At 32.0% G+C, this 18,981-nt stretch overlaps 1 protein-coding gene across 2 annotated transcripts in view; it reads right to left on the bottom strand.

The window, feature by feature from the left end:
* LOC117218267 (uncharacterized) overlaps positions 1-18,981 on the bottom strand; it is a 165,223-nt gene that overhangs the window by 76,682 nt on the left and 69,560 nt on the right. The window lies entirely within an intron of this gene.

The following is an 18,981-nucleotide window of genomic DNA, read 5'->3' as shown; positions in this document are numbered from 1 at the left end:
GAAATTTTCTTAGATGATAGACGGGCTAGTCTACTAGACGATGACAGAAATGCTTTTTTTCTTTCATTTTTCTGTTGTTTGGAATGACAAAACAATCAAAATCTCTCATTTTTAACTTTTTTTACCTGAGGCTATAACGAAAGTTTAAAAAATGTCTTTCGTAGGTCTCGCTATGCATATTGAAAATTTTATCGAAATCGGTTTGCGTTGTTATGAATTACAACAAATTAAAAATCCTAAATTATAAAACAAGGTTCTTTAATTTTTTCTTTTCATTCCAGGAAATAGCAAATTAAAAAGAAGCTTTTTAGCCATCGTATAGTAGACTAGTTCCTCTATCATCTGAAAAAAAAAATTCAACTCATTTCGTTCAGTATTGAAAAATTTATTGTGTTTTAAGAGGCGCACGAACACTTTTGTGGACACTGTATATAAAATCAACATCCGTAAATCTGGTGTTAAGAAAGTGAAACATGCATCTGTAGATTTCAAAACTATAAATATGTTTTAATATTAGAAATAAATATGTTACAGACATATATAATCTGCGTATAACTGAAATAAAAATACATTGCCTTAAATTTCTGACCGCTACCCAATATGCCACGAATAATATTTGCAGATAGCGTAACAGTTGCGACAAGGATTCTTTAGCTCGCATAGTATACCTAAGCGCTGTCACGGTAATCGACTGAGCCCACCCATGACAAAGCCGCTTATACACAGTAGCTTTTCCCCGACAGTAGTTGATATATCTTCAGCTAACTGTGTAGACGCGTAGACGAAAGTGTTTGCTCCCAACACACATTACGCGCCTGCGAAATAGATCGATAGGCAACGTGTCTCGGTCACCGGGTCTAGTTCAGCAAAACTGTGTAACAGCGGATCGCGCAGGTGTATAGCCGTGCGAGACATTCGTGTCTCACAGACCGACAGTGACTTTATGATTGCACGTGATATTATTTCGCCTTCCAAACGCTAATTATAACCTCAGATAGCATAAAGACGTCTTTAATACGTCTTAATGACAAATCGAATTGGACGTCCTTTTAATGTCTGAATAAGGCGTCTTAAAGACGTTTATTTTAGAGCGTACGACGTTCAAATATAAAGTGGACGTGAAATGGACGTCTTTAAGACGTCCAGTGCTTATTGGGATACTGCGCTGTATTACGATCTTTACGCGCTTCCTCTTAACTTCACTGTGATATCATATGAGTGAGACAGTATTGTTGCGTCCAGAGACAAGGGCCATAAAAAGGTCCCACCATTGGGGAAACCCTCTCAGGCCCCAACAAGGGTCAAGGCAGACAGCCCCCTCCAAGGGGTGATTCGTGCCTTGACCAATAATAAACAATCTACCTCCATCCACGGGTGCTCTTCCACGACTTTCCAGCGTTGGAAGAGCATTCTTCCACCAGCGCTCGCAGAGAGTACAACACAAAAAATAAAGTTCTCTAAGACTACTAGAGACCCTTCCACGTCATTAATTTGCCGTAGGAAGCGCGAATCGAGCGTACAATAGTTCGGTCGCGCATGTACGTTAGGCGACTAACCGAACGTACGGACAAAACAAGTATCATAGCGGCGTAAGTCACGTTCTCCAAAATATTGACTAATGTCTTAAGATGTTATCTACGGGGTGAACCAAAAGTTATACAAGATCGGGAAATGTGGGGTTCCTGAGGTCATTTGAAGTAACTTTTTCTTTAACGTAAATGCAATCTACGGCTTTGTTTACGAGTTATTAACGCAAAACAGTGATCAATGAGAGACGAGATCAGCTGACGCGAGGCAGTCGAGTCAATGGGCGGAACTCGCTTCTCATTGGCCAGTGTTTTTCGTTAATAACTTGTAAACGAAGCCGTGGATTGCATTTGCTTTAAGGAGAAAGTTACTTCAAGTAACCTCAGGAACCCCTCATTGCCCGATTTTGAGTAACTTTTCATCGACATGTTGCGTATTAAGTGTTTCGTCTGCTTGTTGACATCCAGATTCCAAATTAGTCTCGCACCATGGATTTTATTATGTTACAAATATCTTAAAAATGGTAAGCATATAATTATTTTCATAAATACTATTGTATAGTGGATTCAATGAAGTTTTTAATCTACTATTCATATATAATTAAAGATTAAAGGGTTAATCTCAAGATTCCTCAATATTTGGCATCTTATTGTTACCAAACATGAAACCTTTAATCAAACATGGCTAAACAAAACAATTCTAAATAAAAACAATACTAGATGAAAGCGTATAGAAAGTGATAGTTCAACAGATGGTGAAAAAAAATTATTCCAAATTATTCTCAGGTGACCACGACGCCAAAAGAATTGATTACAATTTGAACATTTGTTATAATTCAAAGCGTACATAACAAGTTCGTTCACGTAAAATTCATAAAATAAAACAACTTGCAACGAAAACTTATGAATTTCTTATATCAAGGTCATCTGAAGGTCATGGTATAACAGGTTAATGAATTCATCTTGACACAGACTACAACAATATGAAGCAAAAATATACCATGTCATTTAAAAAAAGTACGAATGACCTTAATTTCTTGCAATAAAACATTTTTCCGAAATCTTTCATGTTGCGATCTATAGTTGATCAAAAACTGATTAACCTTTGTTCGAAACATGTTCTTATCATAGTGAGGGAAGGGATAGAAAAATCGCCTCTCATTGGTCAGTATTTTTCGTTAATAATTCGTAAACGAAACCGTGGATTACATTTTCGTAAAGGAAAAAGTTACTTCAAATAACTTCAGCTACCCCCCACTTTCCGCTGTTAAAATAATTGTGAAATACCCTGTATATTTTAGTATCAGATGATATTATCACCTCAACAGGTGATTGATTGGCTGGCACGATAGGTCAAACAATTCACGACCCAAACTACAGACATCAGATGCGACAGACTAAAAACGAAGACCCTCAACGAATAAATAATGATATTGCCAACATGGGACAATAAGACGCTACTTCCACTGATAGATTCCCATTCCTAAAATTGAAATATAGCTCAACAAACATGGCTATGAAATTTAAGCATAACACGCTTATTTTTATGTTCCTGGTCTTTCCGTCCATTCTGGTGGACGTAGGATAAAACGGAACCGATCTTTTGAAGCTTTGCAAATTATGATATTTGGAAATAGAAGACTCTTTGTAGTTTGCTTTCGAGGTCTTTGTAGAGCATGATAAGATGAGTCCAATAAATATAATGATCGTAATATTGCGATCATTTAATCCTGAGATACTTGCATTTGAAAAGCGAACTTTTTCGATAAAATATTTTCCTTCAATTTTAAATAGAATCATATGTATTTTAATAGAGGGTGATAAAGTGAATCCAACAAGTATAATGATTGTATACTTTGAATTATTTATCCTCGAGATACTTGCGTCTGAAAGTTGACTACTTAATGTTTCAGACGCAAATATCTCGAGATTAAATGATCCAAGGTATATGTTCATTATACTTGTTGGATTTGTCTCGCGATACTCTAGAAGATTATTAATAACAATATACAAGCTGTTGTATAAAAATGGAAATACATTGCATACTCATTGCATTTTATCAGTTTCTTTCGTTACATGAAACAGTCTAAATTCATTTCAGTTAGGTGTTGTTAATAATTGATTAGAAAAATTGAAAGAAACACGAAGTATTTTTCGTCTATTTTGAAGAGACACTTTTGTTTTCCTTTGTTAAATGTTTCTTTTTACTGTGATAATATCCTTTGATAACGCAGTCCGCAAATGTAATTTTGAAACTACTACTAGTTATCATGTTTTATCAGATAGAAAACATCCTCTTCCTCATAGCAATTTTCTTCTTAAACAAGTGATACATAAAGTGGTAAAATTCAGTCTTCTATTATTCAAATTCTTTTACAAATTATATTTTCCTTTTTTAAAACCAAATTCATCCTTCTGTTAATTATATTTTACTTCCTCTTTTAGATAAAATTTAACCTTTTGCACTGCAAGTTCATTCGATTGCAAATTATATTCACCCTTCTTCAAATTAAACTCACTTATTTGATTATAAATTATTTGATTACCTTCATAATGAAATTTGTTTCATTTCCTAAATAAATATATAAATTCATATTTTGGAAACTTGAACAAAAAACAACCAAGTTTTATAAGTGAAATGGTTAATTTTATTTGTAGCAAGGTGAATTTGATTCGCAAAAAGATTAATTTGGAGTGCAAGAAGCTGGCTATGATTTACAAAAGGATTAATTTTTTGCAAAACCTGTATTTCGAATATTTGTGACTGCGCCATTTTTGCGAATTGAGATAAACCGTTCAGCACATACACATACCGTCGAAAGCTAAGAAACGTGTTACATACATATCCTTGAGTGTAATAAATCTTCTTAAAATACAATACAAATTTGTATCATGTTAACGGTACTATTAACTTCACTTTTTTCTAATTTTCTAATTTTTTTCTTTTATTTTGTTCTGTTTTATTTCTTATTTTAAAAATTTTTATTTTATATTTTTTTTTCCTGTCGTATGCACTAAATAAAACAATATTGCAACAAAAACAATGTATTATATGCTTCCCTCTAATACATATGTACTTTTAATTTAATAATAAAATATAAAATTTTACTCAAATGTTAATGATATGTAAAGTTCCTTAATTTTCGTCGGTATTTACCGTTTTATGTACACTTTTATTCATGTGTTATTTTATTTATGTATAGTTCGGGATATTTATACCTTCAGAGAAAAATGCAAAAAAAAAAATTGGTTTCTTGAAAGTTCGAAGCCAGAATTCCCCCTTTAAACTCCCATAGGTCGGTAATGTGTCGGGTGTAAAAAGATTGTGAGTTTGACCTCGTAACGCATGCCACGTAACCGGGCTTTATTTAACCCTTCGAGGGATAGTAATTGAGAGTACATAAGACCGACTCTAATCGTTCGATCGATGAAACAGTCAGTATCTCTAATATTAAAGGGGAAACTCCTATTCGGTCTATTTATCCTTTCGATTAGAGAACTGGGTCAATTCTGACCCGAGCGACGGCATTTTAAAGGTTGTACTCGTGGATAGCAGGAATTCTTATTTTTATGAATGCCACAAGCACATTGCATGACGTTCCAGGATTGACATTTCGAGGGGACATATCAATCTCTATTTAACCCTTAAGTGGTATGATGATTTGCTCAAAAATGATTGGTACATATTGGTGTCATGATAGACCCCAAATAGAAAACGCAAAACTTCATTTAATTCATTTAATTCTAGATACTCTATTCTTAGCTAGTATTTAAAATAATAAAAACATGGGGAATCGAATTACTACAGAAAAACAGTCATTAATTAAATAGAAATACAATGTTGTACCATATACTTTTCAAATTAAAAGTTAGACAATGGTTCTATTATATATCCACAGATGTCTTGAAGATCCCCTTTTGTTGTTGCTGTAATTAATTTTACATTGCATTTATATAATTAGCAAAAGATCTCACTCGTTAAATTTAGACGAATTTTGAGAATGATCGAAATTTTTTTTATTCGCATAATTAAAATAAAATTATAGTATTGCATATTTTGGTATCGAATATTTTTATTATAATTGGTTTGTGAAACATTTACATATAATATTTCGATAGTTGTCAGGCGCAGTTTACAGTTTATTTTGAAAGCATGATAATTTGATAGTTTCATAAAGTAAATTTTTTTTTCATGTTTCTGTTAATGGTTTGGATTGTAGCATTATAATTTATTTTATTATAATCCTGCTATCGTGGGAATTTACTAATTTGCGAATTTTATAAATTTTATGGGAACAGTTGCAGAGTATTAGTAAATTAATAAGAATATTAATAATTACATTATGTACATTAATTCCACTTGTTAAAATTTTGAATAAAAAGGAGTTCGTAAGTTCCTAAGCATCATGCAAAAAAATATAGAATACTTTTATTTTAAATTACGCACATTAATATAAAAATTTATAACCAATTGTAAACAATATTCTGAAACAATAAAAATTGTTTCAACTTGAATAAAAAAAATCATTTTTATAATATCATGATCTTGGGATGACCTTGACAATTAAAAAATGAGTTCAATTCTAAAGAATACAGAAACGGTGTAACTTACCTGATTTTATTACAAAAATGCTGAGTTACTCAAAATGCCGAGTACCGTTATGTATTTTTTAAATTTCAATTGGTTTGTTAATTGTCAAAGCCATCCCAAGGTTATAGTATTATATGTCATTGAATTCGTCTTGATGCAAGCAATAATATCGCGCTATGAAAAATAAACGTTAGAAGAATGATGAAAGAAAAATCATTAAAATGACCTTGGAAAAACGATTCTTTGTAACCATCGGATGAACGCTTTGAAACCATTTAAATAGTACTTTGTCATTTTTCCCTAACTTTTGTAGTAACGGAAATAACTTTGATGTTCAATTCGAGTGAATCACCCTGTATGTAATATGTATACTGATCCTCCGAAAATTGTAAAATATAGAAAATATTAAGTAACATTTACAGGAATCGAAAATCAAAATATTGTATCAAAATAAAAAACTATCTCACATTTTTACTTCCAAGAATTCTAATTACGAAATTGTTAAAAGCAGGAAGAAAGTTTTGTGTAAAAAGATAGAACAAACGTAGAAGTGCCTGGAATTTATAAACATTGCCAAACATGCGGAGACAATATGATACAACAAAGACTTGGCAGGAATTAAAAGAAAATATAATATCGCAAAATAAGGATAGTTTTTGCATTTTCGTATACAATAAAAAAGAAAAATATCAATTGTTAAAAACGCAAATATGTTCAATTAGAAAAGTGAGAGTAACTATGAAAATAACCTTATAATATTGTAAAACATAACAAACAAGAATGAATAACAAGCTTTACAAAAATACCCCAAGAACACTTCAAGATAAAAGTACAATATTTTCTATTTTCATCGTGAAAATTTATATATAGAAGTAGAATATAGAAGTACACCTGGTAAGTTGTGATACAGTTGGTACATTGGAAAGCAGAGTTAAATACAATAATGTTTGGTACTTATAAAAATTGCAAATGAAAACATAATTAGCCAATTATTGTTATTCAAAATGGGGAGTTGTGGGTGAAGGGTTAAATATGTAAGGGTCAGGGGTCTTCAGTCACTATGACGTAGCCCTGCTTGTCAATATATTTTTTATAAATAATAATCCAAGGTGTTATATAAATAAATTGTAAATCGTGTACAACGTCTAAGTACTGTTTTAGGAACTCATGCTGTCACTTTATATACTATATATATATATATATATCTTGATGTAGTTTTATTATTGCTTACTGCAATAATATATATATATATATATATATATATATATATATATATATATATATATATATATATATATATATTTCTAATCTTATTTAATTAAATTATTATAATATATCTAGCTTTATTTTCAAGATGTTATTGTATCTTGATGTAGTTTTATTATTGCTTACTGCATGAGTTCTGTATTACTCAAATTGTTCACGTTATTTACTTATGTCTTTCTTAATTTTATATATTAATCTAAGTGTAGTTCGAATCTATCTGTTGTACCAATTTAATTCATATACAACTGATCTAACTGGTATACCGGTAGAGTATATCTAACTATTCTAACAATCTAACTATTATATGTGTGCAACTGTTATGCTAATGTTACTGTTATACTGATCTAATTGCTATATTGATTTAATTGTTGTACTCATCTAACTATTATACTAATCAAATTATTGCATGCGTACAACTGTTATACTGATCTAACTGTTGTACTGATTTCACTGTTATACTCATCTGACTATTATACCAATATAACTCTTCTACTAGTGCAACTGTTATACTAATGTTACTGTTATACTGATCTAACTGTTGTACAAATCTACCTGTTTTTCTAACCTATCTATTGTACTGATCTAAATGCTATAATGATCTAACTGTTATACTAAATTAACTGTGTCACTGATGTAACTATTATACCAATCTAATGTTATATTAATTTAACTATTGTACCAGTGCAATTGTTATTTTGATGTTGCTGTAATTGTTGTACTAACCTCACTCTTATACTAATCTAACTGCGATGCAAGGACATTTGCATGCTATCAAAGAAGTAATTATCATTCATATTGTTTTACATAGATAATTAGAATTAACTGCACCATTAATTCCATACGAGGTAATCAAGTTTTCACTTATTTCTAGGTTGTCGAAACCTATTTCAGCAACACAGCAGACATCCGCATTTTATTATATTGTCAGTTGCTGCAATGCAATTAGAGTCGCACACATTATCGTTAAGTGATTCAATACACGTAATTTTAGATTTGGTTAATTAGACAGTTCAAATTGCCACTACTATTTGTTGAGAAACAATAAAAGAAAAATGTAAATATGTCCTAAAAAGAAATCTTGGATTTGAAATACTATCAAGCTCAGTAACATCTTAAGTGGTAAAACTACTGAAACTCTAGATGAAGTGAAAGCACAATATTGGACAAATATAAGTATGCTTCTATCGCATTCTGTGATGTTGAATGAACATTACATTAATTTTATCTGATATAAGGCACGAATTGACAGACCTGAATATAGACAAAATAATCGTAACATATTATAATATAAATTAAGGTAAGTAATAGCAAGCACACAGTAGCAGTAGCAGTAGCAGTAGCAGTAGCAGTAGCAATGGAAGTAGCAGTAGCAATGGAAGTAGCAGTAGCAATAGAAGTAGCAGTAGCAATGGAAGTAGCAGCAGTAATAAGTAGTAAATAGTGCAGATAATAAAACAATTTGCATATAGTTTATGCAAATTATTTTATATATAATATAATATAATATTTGCATATAGTTTATTTCATTATTTTAAAAAAATTAAAATTGTTATTATTATTGTAGATAGCAGATCTCCCATCGATCATCCAAGTCATCGAATGTGTTAAAGCTAGCTTTACAAAATGCATGGAATGAAATTGTAACGAAACAATCATGAATAATTTTAGAAATTGCATTGAAGCAGGAGAAGCAAATTTTGAACAATTAACGTAAATTTGATTGTTCAACAGATTGTACTTAATTTTTAGATTAACAAAATCAAATGTTTTACTTTATGTTTCAGGTTATCAAAACAACAGATTGTACTTTATTTTTTAGATTCTGAAAATTAACTGTTTTACTTCATGTTTTATATTATCAAAATCAAATATTTTGTTTTATGTAAAATCAAATATTTTAATAATAAATATATAATAATACATATTAATTAATGATTAAATTATAAATAACCTTAACCAGTGTTGCAATCTAATACCAACAACTATAACAACGAGCCGCAAGGCTCGAATAACCGTATCCCCTCTTCCCAAATTGTCCATTTTTGATTCCAAGCTGAGGGTCAATTAAAGAGAATTTACTATAACTGATTAATTTAGCTTACAATTAGCAATTAGCATTACAATTACGTATTTTTCCTAAACCGTAAAAATTAATGCAACTTGCTTTACCCGTTTATGTATTAATAATAATATTTGAACCGCCTTTTTTCATAAATATTACCTAGCTCCCCTTGCAATTAATGCAGACAATTTTCATTTTCGATAAATATCTGCGGTCCAGTCATCAGTTCGCAGTCATACGCGCAGTTATATTGTCATACGGGCAGCAACCAGATATGCATCTGTCGCGATATGCAGTCGTCAAATCACGAATGCCTTACGTAACAAGATTTCAAGCCTGAAAATTTTATCGTCATCGATTCTATAAATACGTTACTAATATAATCCTTGCACAATGTACACTGCGAAAACAATCTAAAATAAAACTATTGATCAGGTTCGCGCTTACGTAGCCACGTATTACATTAATTCAGGAACTCTAACTGTTATAAACAATATGAAAAATGTCGTGATACAACAGTTATTACTTTGACTCAAGTTCGATTCATTATTTATTTATAGGTAATAGTTATGAGCGATCGACAGTTTGGTTTCATTGTTCATAATCATTATTGATGAGGGAACTTTGTTTTGGTTAGTAATTAGCGTTATCGTTAAGAGAAATGCTATTCTGGACCGCAGAGTTTTTTTGTAAAATAATCTATACCAATTGTAAGAAATAAAAACAAAATAGCAAGTTCTTTTTGTCAGCGATAATTTTAATATATTGAAAACAATACACTGACATTTAAAAATTGTTTTCATCTTCATCTCAAATTGCAACTACTCCATTTTGCCACAAATGCATAAAATCCGTAGTTCACATAACAGTTATCGAAGAGGAACATTTTGTCAGTTGCAGGTAACAGTTATCGACCAGAGTTATACGAATTATGGACGAAGTTCAGTTCCGCTCATTGGCTCGGCCACCTCGCACCAGCTGATGTCGCCCTCTCATTGGTCATTGTTTTTCGTTAATAGCTGGTAAACAAAACCGCGGATTGCATTTGCGCTATGGAAAAAGTTACTTCAAATGACCTCAGGAACCTCTTATTTCCCGATTTTGAGTAATTTAAATACCCTGAATGTTAGTATATGTCATCATAATATTGTTGTGTTTCTTCTTATGCTACGGATACTGAAAATCAATTTGATGCATTAATTAATTGTTCCCGTGTACTGATTGAAATAAACTAAACATTAAATGGTGGAACATTGTGCACATATATGTTTATAGAAATAGAAATGAACTTAAAATGTCCAGGTAAAAGTATCTCATGGTCTGTGGCACATTAACAAGGTGAATATTGTGACATTATAGAGGCAATCGATAGCGTCACGAGTTGACAAAAATAGAGATGCCACATGGCGAGACGTATCACGTATTGTTCTCGCGATTTAATGTAAGAAAAAGAAATTTCTTAAAAATCTTTTTTTGCAGGGAATAGGATCCAAACAATAGTTCTTTTCCTTCGTTAAATAATGTAGGGTTTTGGTTACAGGAACTGATTAAGACAAATTACTCCGAACTTTATTTCGCTTACTCGCGCGCGCTCACAGTCGTACCTCGCATCCTTCGATCACGTATACTACTGTGATCAAAAAGTAAGGTGAATTTGTTTATAAAATGTAAATTCTTTATTTATTCTTCCAAATCAATTTCATCCCCTTCAAAGTAATCCCCGTCCGATAAAACGCACTGTTTCCAACGCTTTTTCCAGTCCTCGAAACAGTCGGAATAGTCTTTTTCCGGTATAGCCTTCAAGAGCTTTTTCGATTCGGTTTTTATCTCCTCAATCGTGTCAAAACGGCGTCCCCGCATTGGCCTTTTGAGTTTGCTGAATAGCCAGAAATCGCACGGAACCAAATCAGGCGAATACGATGGTTGCGGAACGATATGAGTCGTGTTTTTGGCAAAAAAGTCGCGAAGAACCAATGCAGTATGACATGGTGCATTATCGTGATGAAGGAACCAAGAGTTGTTCGCCCATAATTCCGGCCGTTTCAGACGAATAGCTTCACGCAAACGACGCATACCGCTCAAATAATATTCTTTGTTGACAGTTTGGCCCAGCGGAAGGAATTCATAGTGCACCACACCACGATAATCAAAGAAAACTGTCAACATGACATTGATTTTCGATCGACTTTGCCGTGGTCTTTTCGGTCTTGCTTCACCTTTTGCACGATATTCGCTGGATTGGTCGGTTGTTTCAGGGTCGTATGCGTAAATCCAAGTCTCGTCTCCAGCAATGATGCATTTCAAGTGGTCCTGATAGTCAGACAGCAAAGTTTCACACACATCAACGCGACGCTTTTTTTCCAAAAAATTGAGCGATTTTGGCACTAATCGAGACTTGACGCGTTTGAGACACAAAACATCCTTCAAAATGGTTTGGGCTGGGCCAAATGATATTCCAACACTATCAGCGAGGTCTCTCATTGTCAATCGACGATTTTCAAGCACCAAATCTTCGATTTTTTGGACGTGGCCCTCGTCGATAGACGTTGATGGTCGTCCAGAGCGCGGTTCGTCTTCAACGTGTTCTCGGCCCGCTTTGAACTCGTTGTACCACTTATAAACGTTTTTTTTGTGCCATAGCTTGATCACCAAAGGCCTTCCGCAACATTTTCAACGTGTCCGCACAAGAATATTCGTTCCGCAAACAAAATTTGATGCAAGTTTTTTGCTCAACAAAATCACCCATTGTAAAAATCGAAAAATTCACTTTCGGTTGTCTACAAAAACATGTGTAACTCGGAGATAATTAAACCTTTTGACAAACAGACGCTTGGCAAATGTTACAGACAGTCCTACCAACCTAGGAAAAAAAATTACCTGCCTTTCTAATGCCCCGGAGTTTTAAATGACAATTTCACCTTACTTTTTGATCACAGTAGTATTTGGTGATGCGCGATCCTTATAGTAATTTCTGCCGGAAATGCCAAATTTCGGGTTGCTGTGAATTTCCCTGTGTTAGTCCTACGCCTATGTAACTTATTTTTACGTCGATGCTAACGGATGACGGATTCGGTTAAGCGTGTGATGCGGCCTGCAATGCGAATTCCCGGAAGACAATATAAAATGCTCTGTTTGGGCGTGAGACGGGTAAGAAAAACCGCACTGCTACGAGGTACGTGATAGGTACTAGGTATGTAATCATCGAATGTGTCATGTGACCTCCGAATCGCCTTTGAATAATATTATTATATAATAAGTGGCCTTCGAATCGTAGCAAAAAGTTGGAATAAAAAAGTTAAGTCATCATTTTTATTCTAGCATTACTATGTATTCCTGTCAATGTACACCTGCATGCTGGCCGGTGCCTTTTTTTTGTCGACTGGCCCGAGTTTCCATTAAAACGAGCTGCAATTCTCAAAGAATCGCGACTTTGTATTCTGAGATCTGCCGGTTTTAATTCCGACCTCCGAACACTTCTGGGAGGAATTACTGTATTTCCCAATATCCCTACACCACGTTGTTCTGCGCCTATATCAGTCCTGAGATATCTACTGAACTATCGTCGTTATGCAAGTCGCTATCGCCGTCGATCCATGGCTTCGTATACGTATTCGACTGCCGTTAGATGTTCGTCGAGGGCCTGGATGACCTCCAACCTTGTGCACATCGTAACGGTCGTTGCGCGATACTCTGATGATTCGGTACGGACCGAGATATTTTGAATCGAATTTCAATCCAGACCCCATCTGCGTCCTTTTCATGGCGATCGATTCATCTTCCTTGTACCGCCTCGCATCTTTCCGACGTCGATTGTATCCGCGTCGATTTTCCTGTTGTATCTTGAGAATATTGTCCTTCGCTTGCCGTCGGATATTGTCTCGGTTGTCCTGAAATGCATTTATCCACTCCCTTTCGATCAATTCGCGCATCTCGAGGTTATTCTTCAGTCGCATGCGCGTAACGAACAACATTTCGAACGGTGTTCTACCGACACTTCTACTTCGCGTGACGTTAACCAGTTAGCTGTGTTTGATGAGTATACTCGTCATGGAGAAATGGCATTGTCATTTTGTGTCATGATGAGTATACTTGTCGTGCGTAAGAAGTAGTGATCAATGGCTATTTAAATTGTAATTTTAGTGAAAACAGAAACATATTCTCAAATTTCAGGATGTTTAGAATACTTTGAGGCCAGTCCTACACGAAGGTGTTTACATTGTTTACAAATTAAGATTAGAAAAGAATCGTGTTCCTTGCTTTGCTGAATACCAGTCTACAGCAGCAATTTGAATTTTTAACTGTTATAAGTATTTGATTTTTCCTATGTTTTTCGTTTATTATGTATGTAGTATATATTCATATCCAGTAATATTATAAGTACATAATAATAATAATAATAAGTAATAATAATATATATATATATATTATATTATTAATATTACTATATTATTATTATAGTAATATACTATATAGTATAGTAGTATACTATATAGTAATATATGTAGAGTAATAATAAAGTAATAAATAAAATATGAGTCATAATAATATAATAAATAATAACTTTCATTTTATTAATATCGACCATTAAACTCCTTTTTGTCTCTGATCGTTTCCCTCGTCGACAGAGAAAATTTATATTTCCTTTGTATATTTAAATTTACTTTTATTCCTAGATTTAGGACACAGAAGAATCAAATTTTGTTTCGATTTAAAAAAAAAAAACTAGTGATATTCATAATTAATAAATTATATATGAAACCGTGAGTTTGACTCGTTATTATACAGAGTGGCAAAACATTTTTGTACCACTGGCCAGGGGATGATTTTACATGGAGAAATAAGTCGAAGAAAAGAGTAACATTATTTCATTTAAGACTGCGTTTTCGAAAAAAATAAGTTTAAAGATCCGTCAGGTTTGTATGGCTTGTAGTATGACAAGAAGTAGAATTTGTATGAGTTGATCAGATGCGTCACTTGATTCCTATTCAATAGTATTATATTTTCAACCTATTTTTTTTCTCGAAAATGGAGTCTTGAATAAAAAAATGTTATCCTTTTTTATCGACTTATCTCTGCATGTAGAATCACCTCCTTGCCGGTTGTACCACGATTTTCCGAACACCCTGTATATTATTTCGGATATATGTCGCCAAATATTTCGAAAAGTATTGAAATTTCGATGACCTTGGGTTAGTAGTTTTATATACAGGATAATAGAATGGATCGATCAGTTGCATTAAAGAATAAAGTGCAATTGTAGCTGGCGGGTGCATCGATGCATCCACATAAAAAATAAAATCATAGGAAATTAGAACGTATTTGTCATATGATTTTTCGTCTATCATTTTTTTCTATTTCTAACTTTAAAATGTGCAGTAATGTGTACAAGTTTATAGAATCACCCTGTATATGAGCACAACTAAAACTTTACTAAATTTTTTATTTCGGAATCATATTCTACGTAAAAAAATGCACAACTTTAAGCTCTCGTTGGCTCAGCCGTTTCGCGCCAGCTGATCTCGCCTCTCATTAGTCAATGTTTTACGTTAATAACTCGTAAACGAAGTCGCGGATTGCATTTTCGCTAAGGAAAAAGTTACTTCAAATGATCTCAGGAAGCCCGCATTTTCCGTTTGTACGACTTTATCTGTAACAACTTTTATCTATAACTTTTGAAGATGTGAAGAAATCTTATCGCATTAAGAAATGTTCGAATGAAACATGGAATTCCCTTTCGTTTAGCTGATTACTAAAACAGAAATTGTAGGAATTCTGCGAAAATTATAAGAGTGAAGAGGTCAAGACGCAGCGGCGCCTCTACACACGAAATTACAGAAATTATTGACCGAGCCCCTTTATTGTTACGTGAAAAATTGGAACCGCTCGATCAAATGGAGCGTAGTCTAGACATTGCGTGCGAGACATACTGACACTGACAAGTTCGCCCAACGGGAGACGTCTTTGTTCTCACGTTGTCAGTGTTGTTCCCTCGCCTACGCCACGTATTGCCTCGAGCTAGCTCGTACGAGCTACCGCGGAAGCTCTTTAACACGTTCGCAACGTGTGCGGCGAACCTGATTTTGCATATTCCCCGAAGAAAGTGAAACTGCGTTTCACGCGAATTCTAACTTAACCTCTTGACATACCATTTTCTTCGCAGTTACAGCGATTAGAGATTTTTCGATTGCAATAATTTCTTAGAAGGGAAAGAAAATTGATGCTTAATGTGTGTCTTTACTTGAATGCTTAAATGTTGATGACAATAGATTAGAATTTTATTCCAATTTTAAAGGACAGAACATCTATACTCAATAAGTTATTGCTAGAAATTTTAACTAGAATTTACCTACTTAATAATGGTTATCGATGGTCGAATAATGGTCAAAATAATTTATTTGGAGCATTTTTCAATGCTATCAGAAAGTCCAAATATTATAATAAACTTCTTAAAAATGAAATAAAAATTAAATTTTTTTAATTCTATTTTCTTGCAAATTTGTTTATTTATATCGACTCCTTTCGTCAATGGACTTCGTTAGAATGCGACCTGAAGTAACTGTCACATGAATCTTGTGAAAAAAAAAAAAATGTAATTTCTTTTTAATTTCATTCGTTTATAAATTTATTTAACGAGTTTCACTTATTTTTGGAACGTGCTCCGTTTCAATGTGAATAAAATTATGGTCACTGTTATTTGTATTTTGTAAAAACCAAAAAAAGTTACATTTTTCCAATTTTATTTATTTATTTTGTTTGTGTGTTACGTCCTAATGTAAATGAAATTAGGGTTACTACTACTTGTGCTATGAAAAATCTCAAATAAAATGAAATGTACCTCCATTTTCATTTAATTGCAAAATTTATTTATTTTTAGTTATTTTGTAGAAGTACTTCGTTTTAATGTACATAAAATTTGTATTTATTGAAACTCTTGCGAGCTTCAATTTATATGAATCAAGGCCAAGAGCGTCATTTAATTTGTTCACAAGAATGCTATGAAATAGCATAGTAGAGTACGATTCAACCAATTAAATTTTATTGAATTAATAATTGACATTTCTTTCTCCTTTCCGTTTTTTCTCAGATATTTCGTCATATTATAATATAGCAATTTAAATGTTTCTATTATTACTAAAAATATATTGCTAGAGATAATTCAACTTAAAAATCGACAGCTATGAATTTTGCGGATCTAACAAATTAATTGGTTGGATATCGAGGACGCGGATCAATGTGAATTTATGTAGTTGTCCTAAATGCATGCTCATTAATTTGTATATCTTAATTCGACACCTGTGGACATTACTGGAGATTTACGAAGTTATATATATAGAACGCTGAAGATAAATTGCAATGGTATAAAGTTAGATAATATAAAATGTATGAACTATACGAACTATACGAAAAATACGAAATACACGAAATATACTAAATATACGAAATATGCAAAATATATGAAATATATGAAAAATACATAAAATATAGAATATACTAAATATAAAATAAGGTATCAGTATGAAATGTAGAATATATTATTAAATATATGCACTATGAACTAGACATAGTATGTGTTGATTATGATATGTAAGTACGTACGGTAGAATCTAAAATACATCTGATAAAGAATACATAATATGTCGAATGTAAAATACATATTATTTTACGAAATATGAAGAATATTCGACATAGAACACATATAGAATATAAATATAATATAAAATTAGAATATGTAATATAATATAAAATATGTATTTTAAGAAATATTAATGTATAGAAAATGTAATATTGTGTAAAAGAAATGTACGCGCATTTTAAGAAATATACAGAATATAAAACATATCATACGATATAGAATATTATAAACATTAAGTATGTAATACATAGAATGTAAAATATATGAACATCATATTATATTATATTATATTATAGGATATATTAAGTATGAAATATATAGAATATAATATAGAATGTAAAATATATGAACATCATATTATATTATATTATATTATAGGATATATTAAGTATGAAATATATAGAATATAATATATGTATACATATGCACTACATGTTATAGGTAGAGTTTTTTACATAGAATGTAAAATATATGAACATCATATTATATTATATTATATTATAGGATATATTAAGTATGAAATATATAGAATATAATATATGTATACATATGCACTACATGTTATAGGTAGAGTTTTTTACATAGAATGTAAAATATATGAACATCATATTATATTATATTATATTATATTATAGGATATATTAAGTATGAAATATATAGAATATAATATATGTATACATATGCACTACATGTTATAGGTAGAGTTTTTCGTATATGAAATATTATTGACTATTACTTAATATTATTACTGAATATTGTTTAACCTGTCAAAATGTGAAATATAATTCGGATCGATTCTACATCCATTAACCGATAATTCAAACACGATACCTCCAATACGATGAAAATCAAGAGCGACATCTGCCCATTGCCAGCTTTGTTTTCGAATAATTAACAATTAAACATTTCTGGTAATTATGACAATCCGCCAATACCACAAATCGTATATTACGTGAAAAAGGAACCTCTTTCCACAAAGTAGTATTTTTCGTTACGTTCTTCAAGAATTTTTAAGCAACTTACGTACAAGCTGTAATTGTCAACAATAAAAGTCAACTGTAATATTTTTAATCGAATCCTACACGAGTGTAAGCAGTTCGTTACATTTTCGAAAATAGTGCTAATTGCAAGTCATTATTAACTGCCAGACATTATTAATTCAGTGTATATTTTAATTGAAATACGATTCAACTTTCATGGAAAGCAAATTGAATCTTAATTTAAATGGTTGAGGTGATATGTAATACGTTCTCGAGAAAATAAAGATCGTGTTAAGCAATTAGTTAACAAAAAAGTTGAATAATACTTTAATGATCTCTTTGTGCACTTAGAGTTAATACTATACTAGTCAACGAAAACAAACCAAACTTTTTCAAACTGAGCCTAAGATTTGCCAACAACAGGAATAGATATGATTTTTATTAATGTTGATAGTTTTCTGTATTATTCTATAAACATTGAATATTATTCAGTGAACAGTACTGTAACAATATTTAATAATTAGTGCACTGAAATTGATATTTTGAATATGTTAATTATTAGTAATGTGTACACTATCATTTCACAGTCCAAATTGTTCCTGAGGGTGACATATGTTTATATAAAAAATCCATAGAAACAGATATTTTCTTAAACGTAACAGACGTGTAATCGGTGTAAAAAATATTCGTACACTGAATTTCTAATTTTCGACAAATTTTCGATATTACGAGCTGTTATAATTTCGTAAAAAGTGGTCGTAAAACGATATATCTGGAGCTATTTTTAGGCGTGCTAAAAAGCACGCCTCTAGTTCATCACCTGCTGCATTGTGCAAAAACATATTGCGAAAGAATGAACAATGCATAGCAAAAATAGAAGTTTGTTCGAGCCTTTTTTAGAATGAAGGATAACCACTTATTTC

This window comes from Megalopta genalis, chromosome 5, assembly GCF_051020955.1.
Source record: "Megalopta genalis isolate 19385.01 chromosome 5, iyMegGena1_principal, whole genome shotgun sequence".
Classification (NCBI taxonomy): domain Eukaryota; kingdom Metazoa; phylum Arthropoda; class Insecta; order Hymenoptera; family Halictidae; genus Megalopta; species Megalopta genalis.
The sequence above is the reverse complement of the archived record's forward strand: the minus strand, read 5'-3'. Positions and strand labels throughout refer to the sequence as shown.